The sequence below is a fragment of the Podarcis gaigeae genome (assembly GCF_964106915.1).
Source record: "Podarcis gaigeae genome assembly, chromosome: 1".
NCBI lineage: Eukaryota > Metazoa > Chordata > Lepidosauria > Squamata > Lacertidae > Podarcis > Podarcis gaigeae.
In genome coordinates this window covers 73,278,740-73,297,651 of record NC_139678.1, presented here as the reverse complement: position 1 = coordinate 73,297,651, position 18,912 = coordinate 73,278,740, and the positions used below count along the sequence as shown (strand labels likewise).

Genomic DNA, 18,912 nt, shown 5'->3' with positions numbered 1-18,912 from the left:
CTCAATAACAAGACCATGACAGTTCGCAGGGAGTTTAGATGACAGCAGCTCTTTAATGAGTATTCACTCTGATTTGTTCACAGAGAGGCTAGATGATGTTGTGTCAAAGCAAGTGTTATCCCACACTTCCCACTGCATTTTCTCATCACTTTCCTAATCACAAAATGTCCAGTCCTTTGGAGAAGCATGTTTGTTGTGCAAGACGTCCCAATCAGCTACAACTGTGTGGTCTGAATTTTCCAGTTTGAAATTATTAAATGCTTACAGTGAAGCCAAAAACCACAATGCAATATATTCAGATTGATTGGGGAAAGGTCAGTACCTCTTCAGTGAGTGGTACTGTACCTTTCTCCTTCCAACTCTTTTTCCTAATCTTAGAATTGTAGAGATGGAAGGGGCCCGGGGGATAATCCAGTGCAACCCCCTGCAATGCTGGAATATGCAGCTATCACATATGGGGGGGGGGGGTCAAACCTACAACCAGGGCATTATCAGTGTTCTACTTTAGGGAAAAGTGCCCTTCATTCCATTTGTTCCTCCTGGCTTCTTCCATGATCACCCACATACCTTGGGGAAAACATACATACAGCCAGATTAGCAGAAGGATGCAAGCTTGCTGTTTTGAGAGCTTGGACCAAAAATGTGGTGGATATATATATCCAGTCAAACATTAAGATGATGGCTTAGTCATACCACCATTTAGATAGGCAGCAGCCACTGAAAAAGCCTGCGCATCCTGAGATGGCTGTATGCATCTGCAGCCACAAGCAGGATGTGGCACAGCACCAGAGTCATTGTATTATTAGAGTACTTCCAGTGGAGGCCCAAAACCTGAATGCCGCACACTGCAAAGGAAACATAATTGGCCTGCTACAGGTCAGGGGCTGAGAAGCCAAGACATTTCTGTAGCTACCATGGCCCATCCGCTTTGGGATCATGACTTTTGCACTGGGCTTTTATACTGATATGCTTGACAAATCTTATGTGGAGGTTGTGTCTGGTCTTTATTGAGTCCCCCCCCCCCCATTTGCTTGCAGGGAAGTTACATGTCAATGAGCGTTCTGCTTCCATTTATCCTGATTTGCTTGCACAGCGGTTATATTAATTCACCTGCACTTTCAGCAGGTTTCCCTGTCATTTTCCTATCTGCAACATGTCCATTTTTAAAAGCAAACAAACAAAAGGGATTTGTTGCACCAGGGCAACAGGTTACTTTAATCCACCTTAATTGTGCAAATCCGAATTTTTGCTATATGCTCAAACCATTCTTGCAAAATACTGACAGTCTGTAGGCAACCCTGGATGACTCGCTTGAATAGAGACACAAGTTGAAATCCCATCCAGGTATTTTGCAGGGCATGTGAGGATGAGGGACAGGCACTGTGTGAGCAAGTTGAAGTGCCGTGTCAATCTTGGGGTGAGGGGGTGGATGAACAAGTAGCAGGCAGTTAATGTCAGGAAATAATAACGCCAATACTGCACTAATTATTCTTTTCCTCTGGGCTCCTTGTAAACTTCAGGAGCGTGGGGTGGGGGTGGGGTAGGGGAAGCCAGTAATTTATGTTAGAAATAAGAGGATGCATCTGTTTCCGGAATGAGGTTGATCAACTCAAGTCACAGGTTTTCTGTTCTGAAACATTACTTTCTTCAATTAGGAGTTCCCTTCTGTGTGTAACAACTGAGCTGTATATGCAAGTAAGGACATTATTACATCATTTGATGACAAGGAAGGGAGATTTCTGAATATGCAAACTCTTCTTGGTGCAATTTTTAGAGTGAAAGTAGCTGATCTGGTATGGAGATTGGGGACTGAGTGCCCCTAATTTAAACACATTTCAAAACATTAAAAAGCTTTTGTGGCTTGTGCTTGATTCTATAAAGTCTATCTAATATTACCAAGAGGTAGAAAAAGAGAAAACACAACTCCACCCACCCCCTTTTAATGCCTCTTGGTGCTAACTATGAATGTTTTCATATAAAAGCCCCTTGGAGCCATATGTGAGTGTTCTTAATGCAGAAGAGGGGACATCTAGTCTTCTCTGCTGTGGCACCTATTGGTGCAGTGCTCTCCCTGTTGAGATCGCCAACTATGGGGCATTTCTGCCATCAACTGAAGACCCATTGTTTAATCCATACTGTCCTTGACCACTACTACCATCCCTAGATGGCTTGGTTACTGAGCAGATATTTTGCTGATGAATTGAAATGTTATTGTTTCATTTTTATGGTAATCTACGTTGGTATTTTCTCTATAAATGGGAAATGGAAATGACCACCATCTTTATCATCACCATTAATTTAAAATGGATGTGAACCAGAGGCTACCTGCCTATGAGGCAGGGTGAGGTGGCTGCCTCCGGTGTTGCCCCCTGCCTCAACTGCCACCCAGCTTTGCTCCTGGTGTCCCTAGCCTCTAGGGGCAGAGTGGGACCAGTGGCAAGGTTCTGAGGAACACCTCCCCTCCTGCCAATTTGTCGAGAGGGGAGGAGTTCTGCCACTCAGCTTTGCCCCTGGGCAGGGACACCTCCCCACCTAGTTGTGTGGCACGGCTTGGCACCAGCTTCTCCTGAAGGTTCCTTGAGCTCAAATTATCCCAGTTCTTCCCATTCTTTATTGGGTTCTGCCCATCCCCTGCATGATACTTCCATGGGACTCATGGGACCATTAACTCTATATGTTTACAGAAATCCAGCACAAGCCAGAAGTAAGCCCCACTCTGTCCAATGGGGCTTACTCCCATGCAAATGTGCAGAAGATTGCAGCCTTATGCGTCCCAGTTCACTCATGGGTTCAGTACAGTTGTAAAAGGAGGTCTGCTGGTAGAAGGAGATTTTGCAGAGCTTTGGGTTTATCCTTCAAATGAATACGGTCTGTAGCAGAACTATCTAGGCTTCCCTAAATCTTGGCAAGGCTTTGGTGCAACTTGTTGGCAGCTCTCCATCGGTGCATTCTTAGAAAGCCCTGGACATGTCTGCTCAGCCACCTTTCTGTCCTTCTCCTCCCAGATCAGTCTGGTTAATTTATAGCAAGAGGTAGCGGAAGTCCCAGACCTGCAGTGCAAGTTCCTGCTGGTTTCGCTTGCTGCCTCCTCCTGCCTCTGAGGTCCTTCTTTTTTTGCCCAATTATTCTGAAGAGGCTTGTTTTGCAGTGCTCATTTAGTTCACTTACTTTGAAACACTCAAGATGGCTAATAATATACTGAATGATTAAAGTCAGTGCACAAAAGGTTCCACTGGTAGAATTCCAGCTTCTGTGATGATGTTCTCTGTTGAGAGGAACAAGACAAATCTTAAATATTTATCTTGTACATCAGATCTAGGCTTTCATTACTATGTTGTTTTAATTTTTGCTAATCATTGATATCATTCTGATTATGTGATTGTTAGCTGCCAGAACAGTGGGATCTACATTTTAACATAAATATTAGATTTTGCAGCGCTATTGTGAAACTCTTTTCTTCTACCCTGGTGTTCAGTGTGTCTTGATGAAGCTGCAGCTGTTGAACATCCCACTGGTTCCTCTTAAGATCTTGTCCTGGAAGGGATAGTGTCAGTGCAATTAAACATGACAACATGAAAAAACTATTTATCTTATACGAATGATTACTCAGCTGAGTCAGCCATGATGCCTGATGGGCCCTGTATTCCTTCATACTGGGATGACAGGTGTGGCTGTCTCTTGATTTTGAAATATTACTACAGTGGTACCTCTAGTTACGAACTTAATTCATTCCAGAGGTCTGTTCTTAACCTGGAACTGTTCTTAACTAGAGGTGTGCTTTCGCTAATGGGGCCTCTTGCTGCCGCTGCGCCGCCAGCACACGATTTCCGTTCTCATCCTGGGGCAAAGTTCTCAACACTCTTCCAGGTTAGTGGAGTTTGTAACCTGAGGCATTTGTAACCTGAGGTGTTTGTAACTCGAGGTACCACTATACTTCTGTTGCTGTAAACCAGGGGTCAGAAACTTTTTCAGCTGTGGGCCGGTCCACCGTTCCTCAGACCATGTGGTGGGCCGGACTATATTTTGAAAAAATATATATGAATGAATTCCTATGCCCCACAAAAACCCAGAGATGCATTTTAAATAAAACAACACATTCTACTCATGTAAAAACACGCTGATTCCTGGACTGTCTACGGGCCGGATTGAGAAGGTGATTGGGCTGCATCTGGCCCCCAGGCCTTAGGTTGCCTACCACTGCTGTAAACCTTACTTTTGAGGACTTTTACACAGTCAAGGGTATGGTGAATGTGGGTGTTCCTGTCTACTTATAGGTGCCATATACGGGCCTATAAGAAGCTTTTACCAAGTCAGATCATTGGACCATCTAGCTCAGTATTGTCTACACTGACAACACTGGCAGCAGCTCTCCAGGGTGTCAGGCAAGGATCCCTCCCAGTCCTGGCCAAAGATTCCTGGGATTGCAAGCAGAAGGTCCCAGGTTCAAAACAGATCCTCTGCCACTGAGCTGCAGCCCTTCTGCTTGTTCACCTGAGCTTAACACGAGTGGAAATGTACTTTCCAGGTGGAAAAGCTGCAGATTTCATATAGGATAACTGAGTGGTTTGTTTTGCTTGTCGAAAACTTTGCGATTGGGCAGCACTCCATTCATTTCCCTAAGTCAGGCTAAACAGGGAGAGGCTAAGCTGTCAGAACTTAAACTTGGGGTGCAAAGATTTTCACCATGAAACGACTCTGATCAGCGCTTTCAGGGTTTTGTGGTTTCCGGCTTTTAAAAAATGAGACATTTTTGGCTTGTTTATGAGATTGCAGAATTCTAGCGATTACATTAGGTGTTAATAGTACCGTTGATAGTGCTACTGTTTGGCCTCCAATGAACTCTAGATTATGGCATTGTTAAAATTAAAGGAATTCCTGTTCCAGGCTGTTATTCTTGGCTGTCTGAGTACTGTGGGTTTTCACGGCAAGCAATGTATTTTCTTTAGTACAAATTTCCTTCAATTCATCAGCAGAGATTTGGGCTGTTCCGTTTAGACTTTGTGACTGTTTTTTTGGATGGGCTTGTGAACATGCCAGTGATGAATTAGAGGGCTGTTCGGGACATTATCTTAGACATCTTGTTCTATTTTCACTGTGTACCTTTCCTTTCCCAAGGCTTTCCTCCTCTTCAGAATTGTTTTCTTCACTTCAGCCCAATGAAGTGAAGACACATCGTTGTAGGAAAGGGTAGAGCTGGGCTATTCAGTTATATAAAAGAAAGCAAAGGTGTATGATCCAGGGAAGGCAGGGGGAGGCACTTGTAATTCTGTGTTTAATCACACTGTGCAGTGCAGTGATTAATGAAAAAAGTCCTTTCCTGCTTTCTGTAGCCCTGGGAGAGTCACGAATCTTTTGCCTATCAGGATTCACATCTGTAAAAATGTTTGCAGCAGGCTTAGTGTGAACCCAATATCTCCTGCCATGTTTTTGCAAAGCTTTTTGCAGATATAGTCGCTCAGATTCGAGAAGAGGTAGACTCCACCGTGGGAGCAGGGCTGGGGCGGGAGAGTGCTAGAGTCCTGTCTAGTCAAGTTGCATGGGATCAATTCCAATCTGTTACCTCCGAGGATGTGGACAGGCTGCTTGGACGAGTGAAACCAACCACCTGTCTCCTTGATCTTGCCCATCCTGGCTCATAAAAGCGAGCTGGGAAGGGTTTGGCGATGGGCTCTGTGGGGTGGTGAATGCTTCCTTCTGTGAGGGAGCCTTCCTAGACCCACTGAAAGAGGCAGTTGTTAAACCGCTTCTTAAAAAAATATTTGGACCCGGCCAATATGGCCAACTATTGCCCACTCACAAATCTTCCATTCTTGGGCAAGGTGGTTGAGCCGGTGGTTTTTTATTTTACACTTCTGCTTGTACCCAATCATGAGGTCGGGTGGGGAGCACTCCTGACTGCACTGGGACCAGGATGGGGCAGGCCAGGTCTGTGGTGAGGACAAGAGAAACATCAGGTTAGCAGCAGCTGACAGAGCTCTAACCCTGCTCTGTTGCAGGGAGCGGCAGCACCCCAGATGTTATTCTTTTCATAGGAGGATAGACAAGAGCATTTATTAGCTTGCAAAAACATAACAGTACAGTGGTACCTCGGGTTAAGTACTTAATTCGTTCCGGAGGTCCGTATTTAACCTGAAACTGTTCTTAACCTGAAGCACCACTTTAGCTAATGGGGCCTCCTCCTGCTGCCACGCCGCCGGAGCCCAATTTCTGTTCTTATCCTGAAGCAAGGTTCTTAACCTGAAGCACTATTTCTGGGTTAGCGGAGTCTGTAACCTGAAGCATATGTAACCTGAAGCATATGTAACCCGAGGTACCACTGTAACTTGAAATTCATGACTTCACCAAGATACAGCTAAGTTCTGTGCCAATTGGTGACTAGACTATCAAATGACACTGTCCACGCATATCACTTGGTCAGGAGTGGGAAACGTTTGACCTTTCAGATGTTGTTGAACTACAGCTCCCATCAACCCCAGCAAGGGTCAGGAATGATGGGAGTTGTAATTCAGCAAGATATAGAGGGCCACAGATTCCCCACGCTTGCACTGGGTGCATCAACACATCTTTTTCTTATGTATACCTACATTACTGAATATCCTGCCAATTTGAATTGCATTTCTGCCTTTTTCTAGGAGCTGTACTGTCACCCTTACTATGTTGTTCTGTCTATAACTCTTCCCAAGTACTGTATATTCCATTACATGGGGAAAGGGGCATAGCACTATGAAAGATAGAACAAGTACTTTTTTCCACAAAGGCTCTTTTATCAAGACAGATTCTTCCCTTTGAGCTCCTTCCTCTCATTTTCACACCCAACAGTAACAGTCCATAGCCAATGCAGGAACAAAAAATAGCCCAGCAGTCCGGTATTTTTATATATCACAGCACTGCCTCAGTTTAAGGGCCAATCTGGGGGAAGGGGAGTGATGCCTCCTAAGGTCAATCATGTGCTGTGCAGCGGTGGTAAACATGTGGAATGATAGTCGCTGGGTGAAGAATGGATGACTGAGCCCATTCATGCCACAGTTTCATTCAGAGTAGATTACAGTCTGTGTGATTTGCCTTGAGGACAGTTTGGAAACATCCATTCATTCAAAATGCATCTGGCAGAGTTTCCACTGAGGTCTGTAGACCAGATCACATTACTCCAAGGCTGTGTCACTTGCATTGGCTACCATTTTGTTTCAGGGCTCAATTCACCCATAAAGCCATAAATTAGCTTGATAATGGTCTGCTTGCATATGAACCTGGGAAGATTTTAATGTTTGACGGAATATTGAATTTTAATATTTTGCTGGAAGCCACCCAGAGTGGCTGGGGAAACCCAGCCATATGGGTGGGGTATAAATAATAAATTATTATTATTATTATTATTATTATTATTATTATTATTAAGTAGTAGTAGTACAGAAATAACTAAACAAGGCTGCAATGCTATAAAGCAGTCATGTCCAACTGGTCAATCGCTGGGCATCACCGGTCGTGTGATCCTGATTGATCTTCCAGGAACAACTTTGGTGAATCCAATGGGTAGATCACTGCCAGTTTTTTTATAGTGGGAGTAGATTGCAGTCTCTTGGGAGTTGGACATGCCTGCTATATACATATTACCTGGGAGTTAATCCCCGTTGGGGTTTGCTACCCAGTGGACATGTATAGGATTGCAGCATAAGTTTGCTCCAAGCTTTAGTGAACCAACCACCCACCAAACAAGATCTGAAACCAGTATTGGCACTATGTGAATTTGGACATGGCACAATAACAAAGAAGTCCAATTCTAGTTCCCCCCTAAAGCAGCCTTTGTCTGAGGCTGATGTGAATTGTGGTGCCAGGCATCAGAAGGGCACCAGGTTCACAAAAACTGCCCTAAAAGGAAATTAGGCTCACTGAAAAAATAATGAAAACTAATAGCACCACACACGCAAGGTCACTTCCTTGTCCTTTGTGTGAAGTAAATTCAGAATAACTCCCTTTTCCTGGTTTCATACTCACAATCACTAGTACAGATTAAAAGCCACACTTTGGCTGATAACATTGATCTGGGGGGCGGAGGGGGGAGAGAGAGAGATAAAATCCCACCCATAGCTCACCCTTGATTGTGACGATGGCAACCGTGGTTTTATATGGCATTCAGCTAGATTTTAGGAACTTGAAAATCTGCCAAGTCAAAAATGAACCATAAAGAATTTTACTTTTAAAAAGTAAAATTTTGGAAGTCAGTCAGTATGCTGCCTATTTTGCCCTGATGTGCCCTTCGCAGCCGGAAAGAAGAAACCAGCTCTGTGATTCTGTGTCTCTATACTCTCTGCAATCTCTCCAAGTCCCTCAATAGCTCCAACACCTCCACCTTAGCCCACCCATAGGTGCTTTTGTCATCTGCTGTGGGATACTTAGTCTGATTGGCTATTTCATCAGGTTAGGTGGATGAAGCACCAGGGCTGGGTGACCCTTGGATTGCCCAGCAATAGCAAATCCTCTTTCCCATCAGCCTTCTCTATAGCCAGCTCATGGCCAGTAAGGAAAGAGTTTCTAGGCAATGGCCTACTTAAAAACCAGCACCAGGAACAAAGTTTAACCTGCCAGTAAATGGACTTTCTCTGAACAAAGTCCAGAGATTGACAGCAAAAAGGTGGGGGCAGAGCAACTCCAACTATTACCAAGGTTCAACAAATGCAGCCTTTTAGCTGATGCTTTCAAGCATTTACAGGAAGCAGATGAGAAAAATAACTTTCATAGCAGAAGTAAAACAAACACATACTAAAGTGGTGTCTAACGTAACAACAACAGGATAGCAATCCTCATAATGCTCTCTTTATATGTTTAACCTCTGACAGAAAATAGCAACAGTTTCCCCAGCTCACATCAGGAAGTGCAGGAACTTTAATAAACCTGGAATAACCTCTTAAAGTGCCATTGTTCAGACTGTAAAATGCACTGTACATTCAATGAAAGGCATTGTATTTTTCTGTGGATTCCTATTAATTCCTGGGCATTTCAGGGTGGGGGCAGCAATGTAAGCATTGAGTGCAGGGACACCATTTCCCCTCTACCCCTGAATGCTCCAGAACTGTGTGGTGTCTGGGGCAATTAAATGGTGGTTTCCAGAAGTGGCGGCTCAAACTCTGCTGCTAGCGCAGCAACAACAAAAGTTCATGGGGGAAGGGCTGCACAAATGAATGTAAATAGCAAGACAAAGTGAATTTAAATAAATGATTAACACAAGGGAAATTTAAACAAACACACAATGAAAAGCAATAGAGTAATAAGGTTTTAATAATGAAGTACAATCATGAGAAACACTTCTTTGTCCATACCATTCCTTAGGTGAAATATTTTCTAGGGGAGGAACTCATAATTGTTTTACAACCTGTTATCAGCTAGTCAAAAAAAGCTCCTTTGTGCCCATGTGCATAAGTCTACATGCTCATGTTCTTGTGACAAGTCCTGATATTATACATGCCTTTAGCCCTGGTGTGGACGATTCCTCAAAATAAATACTGTATTTTTCCATGTATTTTGGGGGGGGGTCCAAATTAAGAAAACACCCTTCAGCATTACCCGTGTATAAGACGACCCCCAATTTTAAACCTAATTTTTTGGTAAAAACAAAAACAAAACCCTAGTCTTATACACGAAAAAATACAGTAGTTGGAAGTGGGAGCCAGATTAGGCCCATGGCATGAGAGAGAGGGCTTTAACCCATTGACCCCACTTTTGCCCTCATCCAATTTTGGGGTCCTTCACCAACTGTTAGCTAACAGGTGTGAGGAAGCTGCCATAAAGGCATGAATAAGATTGTGCTTATTTAACTTCCATGGTACATGGGGGAAGGCTGGAATCCTTAAGAATGACAGCCCTCTAGCAACTTGCAACATTTTAACAAGGCATTTTCATAATGCAAAATTGAGGGGCAGGTGCCAGAAAATGGGGAGTGTCTCTGTTAAGTGGGGAGAGTTGGGGTGCACACTGACTGAGGGTGGTCCAGTCTGTACCTGAACAACAAACAGTTCTGACTGACGAGTCAGGCTAGAGATGGACATTTTGAAGCTCGGTGGTACTATATAAACACCTGGTGGAACTCTAAAAAGAGCAAACCACCAATGGGGGGGGAGGTCAACCACAAGGCAGAGAGACGGTGACCTCATGCAGCTGATTTTGGGTGTCATGAAAGGGCAGCAAACAGTTAGTTGTTTCATTTATTATTATTGCATATGTACTCCCAGGAAGAGACACTTGTGGAGCTTTCTGCCTTGGGTGCCAAAATACTATATGCCTTGCCCCGTTTTGGGTTGGAGGCAGGAGGGAATTTATACCACAAGCAGCAAAATGCTTTGGCCAGCCCCACCAGCAACCTTCTCCTCTGGCAGCCTGCCATGGTGGTGCTTGGAAAGTGTGTAGGCCCTAGCCCAAGAGTCTCTGGTTTGACACCCCCGGTGCTTCCTCATAGTCAGTGCCCTAACCTACAGTGTGTCTGCCATCATACATTGAGCTAGCTATGTATTGACCATCTTCCAAAGAGCTAAAGAACAGCGGCTTTTTATGTCACACCTGGAACTTCATGGAACACAACTCTGCTCAATGAAGTTTCAGGGGTGCTTCTGGTGGGGGGTAGGGTTTAATGCCAATTATGCTACCTTTGTACATACATATAACTGGGCGGAGGGCTGGTAAACAGCTGCCATATTCAATAGTATAAAGCCATGCTGAAGAATCTCTTCTTCAGGAACTCCTGAATCAAATTAGAAAATCAATTAGAAGTTATTTGTGAGATCTCAACAAGACATCATTCATTGTGCTATCGATTCAGCTTGTGTTTCAAGTTGTGCTTGGCACAGTTGGGCTGTGTTTTAGGAGAAGACTGGAATGGTGCTTTTGTAAGCAATCTTCTTGGTCTTTGGTACCAGGATGACCCAGGCAGGATTTAGGCTTCCTTTATAAACAGGGCGAAGCAAGATATTTGAACAGGGCTTCTTGTACTGACAACTATACGCTGCTTCTTATACACTATTCCTCTTGATGCATTAAAAAGAATTCATGTGAGCAAGAAGTGTGTAGGAGAAGCAGGCAGACATCATGCTGCCCACAAAGTTTCTCTCCTGCCCACTCTTAACCAAACATTCCTACATTGGGTGGTAAGTTGAGCTGGGCTCACTTAGGCCTTCCTGCTTCATGCGGCCAAGTTGGGAGTGGAGCAGTCATGTCCAGCATGCCCAGAACAGTGGAGGTAGGGCTTGCTTCAGCACATTTTATGCTCCCTATGTTTCTGTATATATGAGGAGTGCTTATCTCTAAAGCTAACATCCCATGCAACAAATACAGCCAGACAAGAACAAGCTAAGATATAGGTTATTCCTCACCATGCACTTGGCAGAACAGTTTGGCCTCCATTGGATTGCAAAAACTTTGCTAAGAAGGACCTCTTAAAGGAGGGAGGTTCTACTACACCAGGGATGGGAAACCTGTGGTCCTCCAGATGTTGCTGGACTTCAGTGGTGAGGAATTAACATCTGGAAGGTCACAGGTTTCTCCCCCCCCCTCTGTATCATGTGTCACAACAGACAAATACTCTTTTGTGCTCCCTCACTGATGCCACGTCACAATACAACAAGGCCTTGGCACCAGGTTTCAAAGGTATTCCACAAAGTTATTTGAGGTCCAAGGTATCTCACAGGGTGTTTGCTTTGTAATGTAATGTCATTTTCATATCTAAAAATATGACAAGTTCATAAAATGCTTCAGTTTTCTAACAACCTTCGGCAGGAGCGTGTTTATTATTGAAAAGCCTGCAAAACAAAGCTTTGACAGATAATTCCTCTAAACTTCTCAAATTAGTTGTAACCACTGCTCTTGTTAAAGAGCATTAAAAAAACGACAGTGTAGACACTTAGCTCTTTGGGGGTGGGATACCCAAAAATGCAAATATTGGAGTTTTTGTGATGTTTTGTTTGTGATTTCTGTGAAGCTTAGCCTGTGTTTACTATACCAAAAGGGAATTATATAATAATCTCTCTCCCACCAGCTACACAAATTTGTCTGTGGACAGGCTGTATTAACCAGTAAGATATTGAGAATATGCTTGAAATGACACTACATACTCAACACCATGGTGTGTGTTTTTGTGGAGATTGCATTACATAACTAGGCTTGTAGCCAGTTATTGTTCTTAACAGTTTTATTATTTAGGAAAATATTTTTTTACTGGAAAAAATATTCTAACTGCATCCAGGCACCGAATCCAATATGGCTGTTTGGCCTCACCGTTTCGTTTAGATGCCCGCAGTTGAGTACAGAGCCTAAATCTTCCATGTTACATATTACCTGGAGTTATATTTTTCATACTCACTGATGCACCACAGGTAGCCTTCATACATACAAGGAAGGGAAGCAGGTTTCCAGATGAACAGGAGTCCTCTGTCTATCCTGCCCCTTTTTGAACCTGTTGTCCTCAGACTTGGCCCTCCAGATGTTTTTGGCCTACAACTCCCATGATCCCTATCTAGCAGGACCAGTGGTCAGGGATGATGGGGACTGCAGTCTCAAAACATCTGGACGGCAGAGTTTGAGGAAGCCTGTTCTAGACAGCATGCTGATTTACAGGCAAGGGCGCCACCTGTTGACTCAAGGACATCATTGTTAGGTGCTTTTTCCTTGAGATTTCCCCACCTGCATCCTCTTGCTCTTGAAAGCTAACAAAGAGACAGCAAAGGTGTCATCATGACTGCAGGCCTCTGCACGTTTACCATGGTGATGATACTGTAGCAAAAGTGACTAGATCTATCAGGGCAAAAGCAGTGAAGAAATCAATGTGCCATAATGAAAATTGATAAGGTATCTGGATGAAGTTGTATATAGTATGCTACTACCCCTTCAAATGCGCGCATGCACCAAGCTGCTTGTAACCATGTATTTGGGATGCTAACCTGCCACAATTGCAATGTGTGCAGGAATATTGTGGCCATGCTGCGGGGGCCAAGGGCATGTTTTCCCCCTACCAAGCCCAGCCAGTATTCACACGCATGTTGCAGCTGCATGGATTGGGCTAGTACTACAAGGAATCTTTGTGCTTGCGTGAAGCAGGCAACAGAGGTAAAGGTAAAGGTAAAGGTACCCCTGCCCGTACCGGCCAGTCTTGACAGACTCTGGGGTTGTGTGCCCATCTCACTTAAGAGGCCAGGGGCCAACGCTGTCCGGAGACACTTCCGGGTCACGTGGCCAGCGTGACAAAGCTGCATCTGGTGAGCCAGCGCAGCACACGGAAACGCCGTTTACCTTCCCGCCAGTAAGCGGTCCCTATTTATCTACTTGCACCTGGGGGTGCTTTCGAACTGCTAGGTTGGCAGGCGCTGGGACCGAGCAATGGGAGCGCACCCCACCGCGGGGATTCGAACCACTGACCTTTCGATCGGCAAGCCCTAGGCGCTGAGGCTTTAACCCACAGCGCCACCCGCGTCCCTCAGGCAACAGAGAGCTCTCTGCAAAGGGCACTTCCACAGTCCCTATGTTACAAGGACCTAATTCTACCTGAAACTAGTTCATTCTGTCTGAAATGCAAGGACTATTACTATGGCTAGGCTTTTCAAAACAGACACACAGACATTTGTGGAAATTTCACCAAGTGCATTCAGACATAGGTATTATTGCGTTAGTTTTCCTGGCTATAATACCAGCACTTCTGTCCTGGTTGCTAATGTTCCTTTGAACCTTTGAACTTCATTACCTCTTGCATTACAGAAATGTGGCTTTTTGATCAATCTACCAGCATGTTGTACTAAATTTCATTCCCAGCAGTGGGCAGTGAGTGACACAACAGCAGACATGTTGCCACCATCTCACCCTTTATGCACATGTGCTCCTCTGTTCCCCCATGATTCCCCCATGAAAATGGTAGGAAAGTACTGTATGCATTGATACTGCACCAACTTTTGTCCTATGGTTAATGGTTATCCAAGTCAACAAGATTGCAAACAGATTTTTTTTTCCTGGAAACAATTGGCACGGAAATGTGCTAAATAACTACTTGTGGCTTTTACATCATGTGAAAGATCACATAAAGTGTGACCATTATCTGGTGAGAAAACCGAAATAAAGTGCATTCTGAATGCAGCCTATGATTCTCCTTTGACCATGTTTGCAGCAGAAATTTACATGGGAGCAAACATCTTACCACTATTGTGTGGCAGCTTAAAGACAAACTCATTACTATGGACTTCTTTTTCATCGGATGAACCAAAAGAGAAAGAGAGAGATTCCTCCACCCCTCCAGCCTCTAAGTTTTGATAAAGGGAAAGGACGGGAGGGAATGTAGAGGAGAAGAATGAATGAGGCAAGACTAACAAGGTATGTAGAAGAAAATTGCTTTATCAGTAATCGCAAATTTTTGATAATCTGAAAGCACTTTAAAGAAAATTGAAATCTGAAGAAGGATGTCCTGCTAATAGCCACTAGATGGCAGCATCAATATAATAACAATACTAGTAAATTTATCAACCGCACCATATCAAAAAGCAACAAGTTACTTTCCTTTGTCTGTAATACACATTTTCATGTGTAACAATGTATGCTTCCCATGGCAAATCCTAAAGTTTTCTTTTATTTTCGTGTGGTACAGTTGAAGTTAACACACACATATGCAGCTACCTTGCACAGAGTCTGATTTGGGGGTCCACCTAGCAGTGTCTACTTGAACTCGCAGTGGCTCTTGAACACTGGAGGCACCACGGAGTGAAGCTGCGCATGGATGCCCTCTACCACTGGGCCACAGGCCCTTCCCTGAAGCATGTTGTCATGGGGGACTAGTTCTGCATGGGGGGGGGGAGAATAGCCTTGGGGCTGATTCACAACTCCTTGAAGATGCACTGAAACGTGTGCTGAGCAAAAACGTGACTTGTACAACTCTTGATTTCCCAATCAAGGCTGATGGTCTTCTCTGATAAGGCGCAACGGTGCTCAGCGTGGCATGGTTTTTTTCCCTTATGCGTTACGTCATTCTCCAACTGTTGTTATCTCTCACTGCTAAAACTATAATCTGCACCACTTTTTTTCTGTTCAGTGTTTGTATATGGGAAATTTGTTGTTGTTGGTTGTTGTTTTTTAAGAAGTAAATGGCAAATATCTTACCTAGAGAAGAAAAGAGAGGCCACAGAATGATGCTGAAGAATGTGAGGAGCTTGAGGAACTGTAATAAATAAGAAAATTGCCCAACCAGCTTCAGTGGGAACCTTTCTCAGGAGCATTTCTGAGACTACCAGGGCAATCCAAATTACCTGCTTCGTGCTGCCAAGGTTCTGTGAACTGGGGAGAGCCACCACCACATTCACAGCCCAGTTGATCACAGTGGTAGGATCAGAAGGTAGGGTGTAGACCAGGCTTCCTCAGCCTCAGCCCTCCAGATGTTTTGAGACTACAATTCCCATCATCCCTGACCACTGGTCCTGCTAGCTAGGGATCATGGGAGTTGTAGGCCAAAAATATCTGGAGGGCCGAGGTTGAGGAAGCCTGGTGTAGACAGATTGATCCAATCTCAGTGCCAGGCTGCTGCTGGGATTGGGCTCAGAACAGGCCTGATGCTGGCTGGCACTGGCTGTGGAAATGACTCAGGATCCACTGGATCCTGGGCTGGCTCAGCCCCACCCCCACCCTCTGAATGCCCCATTTCCAGGCTTTCTGCTTGGCTCTACTAGTGGGGAGACCGTCGGCAGTTAAACTCCTATGAACTTCCTTCATCCATGTTTCCCAGCGTCTTTAACCATTAGTCATGCTGGCTGGGGCTGATGGGAGCCAGACAACATCCAGGTCTACAGGCTCACCAGACTCATATTAGCTGTTCCTGATAAAGTAATTCTGATCCTTGGATGGGAAGACCGAAACTGTGACCAGAAATATGGCAATTTCTTTGTCATGTTTCATCATGTTTCATTGAGTATTCATTATACTGAAATGTATCCCCATGAACCCATTTAATATTCATGCGGAGTTTCTCTCTCTGCACTTAATTAAAACAGGGTATAATTCAGAATTGGTTGTGACTAATTGTAACAATGATGCCTTGTTCAATCATGTACCGTGAATATTAGAGAGAATCTAATGGCCTTTTTGTTTGCTTCTTAATAAACCTCAGAAAACGGGGAAATAGAAGGACTTCTGACTTTCTCTTGAAATAAAAATAGTTGGAAAACTTCTCTTTCCCCCCGCTAGCATGAACCTGAAGGGCAGTTTGGATATTGCTCTTGTGTTCATGAGGCCTCATATCCAGATATCATAGTGTCTAAAAAATGGAATTTCATTAACAAAAGGTCATGCTATGTAAAGTTAAGACGGTCAGAGCATCTGTATCTTGTAAGGTCACTCAAGATTCATGGGCCAAATGTAACTGGACAAAGTACAGGCCCATCTATTTACTGTCATTGCTACATGCCTGCAAAGATGCCTGGCAAGACTCAACAGGCCATTCTCAGGTTGGTGAAGGTCCAGGAGCCAGCTGAGAACCTGAAGCAACTCAGACATTGCTCCAGCAAATACTAAAAGAAGGTCACAGGTGGGCTAGGTGGTTTGTGAATATTAATTACACCAGTCCTGGCCCGATTCAAAATGCTGCCTTTGGCCTTTGTATAACTTGAAATGACTCAGTACTGCAATACCTCAATGAGGCTGGAAACATGAGCACAGACCTTTTCTGAGGTGGCTCCCAGCTTGTGGAACGCTCTCCCCAGGGATGCTCATACATACCTGTAGCCACCACGCAATTTCCCCCCTCTTCTCCCAGGCCTGTCTGCAATGATGGAGGTAGAGAACTGACCAGAAGGGGTGGCACCCACAGCACTTTCAAAATTTCAGATGTTCCCATGGACCTAAAAAGGTTAGTGATCTCTGCTGTAAAGGAATTACTTTCACTTCCTTTCCAGAACAGTAGCAGCACTTAAACAAAATCCTCTGTGTACTTTCTGTTATTTGAGAGTAGCCCTTTGAAATTCAGTGGGGCTTACTTCTGAGTAGACCGCTGAGGTTCTAAACCTGCTCCAAGCTCCACCTCTTGCCCTTTACAAAAATAAAAAAGGCACCCAAAAAGTAATCTTTAACACAAGCACACCTGTGTGATTAAGGAAGTCCAGTTCCCTGACAGCTACATGCCATGACTGCCCATTATAGGAATCACACCAAAGAAGATAGTGGGTGTTGCAAATCGAGATGACTGATCTTAGAGTTATGCAGCCTGTGTAATCAGAATATTTTTAATGCTTTCTTCAGCCCACACAGGACAACTACTAGATTGCTCCGCACTCCCACAGTGCATTGCACTACTGTATTCTGTATTGTTAAATCTGTGTCAACAGTTTGTATAACAGCCTTACTAACATAACCAAAGTTAAAAGTAGGAAATGAGTAATCATGCAATCAAGCGCAATTTCACTGTGTTATGCTTGCGTGTCCATTGTCTTGGTGATGTGTGTGACTATTCGGAACCAAAGAGGAATATATTATTTTAACAGTTAAATACATTGGGGAAGGCCTGTACAGGACTGCTCCTCTGCACCGTGTGTTTCCTAGCTACTTAGACACAGAACCAGGGCCCAAGTCATCAGAGTTGGCCTGGAGGCTTCAGAACTCCTGGGGAGAGGCAACAATGTGTAGTCACAGCTGAACCACAAGCAAGAGGATTATGCAAATCCATGAAGGAGAGAGCTAATGTGCGCTGGTAGCCATGATTATGCTGTACCTCTGCAGATGAAGGCTGTCAGGGATGTAGGAAGTGGGGTGTGGTGGGTGCAGGCCGCCCTGGGTGTCATCCCTGAAGGGGGTGACAAAATGGCTATGGGCTATGTGACGCAGTGGCTTGCGCACCGGCAGGCTCCATGCTGCCCAAAACGGTAGCGTGGGGCTTGCATCCACCCGCCACCTCTTCCTCAGTCACCCTATAGCTGGGGGGGGGGGCGAGGCTCGATGCAGCACACCCTGCCCCAGCTCACCCCTCCCAATGGGTGGCTTGCCCCACCCCAGGGCAGAAGACGCATGCAACGCATGAGCTACGCCGCTGCATGTAGGGGGGGTGGCAAACCAGCTACAGATTGCAAACAACAGGAGCAAAGCATAGCAAACAGGTCTGCAACCAACTACCCCTCTAAGATGGAGCGACACAGGTGGCACTGTGGGTTAAACCACAGAGCCTAGGACTTGCCAATCAGAAGGTCAGCGGTTCGAATCCCCGCAACGGGGTGAGCTCCTGTTGCTCGATCCCTGCTCCTGCCAACCTAGCAGTTTGAAAGTACGTCAAAGTGCAAGTAGATAAATAGGTACCACTCCGGCGGGAAGGTAAACGGTGTTTCCGTGCGCTGCTCTGGTTCACCAGAAGCGGCTTCGTCATGCTGGCCACATGACCCAAAAGCTGTACGCCGGCTCCCTCGGCCAATAAAGCGAGATGAGCGCCGCAACCCCAGAGTCGGTCCCGACTGGACCTAATGGTCAGGGGTCCCTTTACCTTTACCTTACCCCTCTAAGAAGGCTTCAGCTGGGCAATTTGGAATTGGCAGCAAGCAGAGGGGTGCTGTGGGTGCCGTGGTCCCAGCCCCAGCTCCTTCATTGGAGCCTGACTCCGCGGTAGAAGGAGCTGCGCTTCGACTGCGGCACTTGTGCCTGGTGCAGCTCTGCGGGGCCCAGGTCAGGCCTCACCCAGGGAAGGAGAACAGGTGAGTGGGTGGCAGTGCTGCTGCCCACCCTCCTTGGCTGTGAGGCACCTCCTGCCTGGCTGCAGCAGCTCCACTGCCAGGTCAGACCGGAGCAGGAGGAGAGTGGGCAGCAGCTTCCACACCCCTCTCCTAAGCCTGAACTGTGACGCGCAGAGGGCACCCTCTGTGCCCCACCCCCTTGGAGGCATGCCCCACATGCCCACCCTGGTCAGTGTGGGCATACGCTCCACTG

The 18,912-nt window shown here is 45.3% G+C and overlaps 1 protein-coding gene and 1 long non-coding RNA gene across 2 annotated transcripts in view; one reads left to right on the top strand and one right to left on the bottom strand.

Moving 5' to 3' along the window:
• The window catches only part of TMEM86A (transmembrane protein 86A), a 217,064-nt gene that overhangs the window by 42,513 nt on the left and 155,639 nt on the right, over positions 1–18,912 (bottom strand). The window lies entirely within an intron of this gene.
• On the top strand, positions 7,425–14,103 carry LOC310837403. The gene is made up of 2 exons (XR_014560528.1): positions 7,425–13,086; positions 13,467–14,103. It is a non-coding gene; the product is annotated as an uncharacterized lncRNA (long non-coding RNA).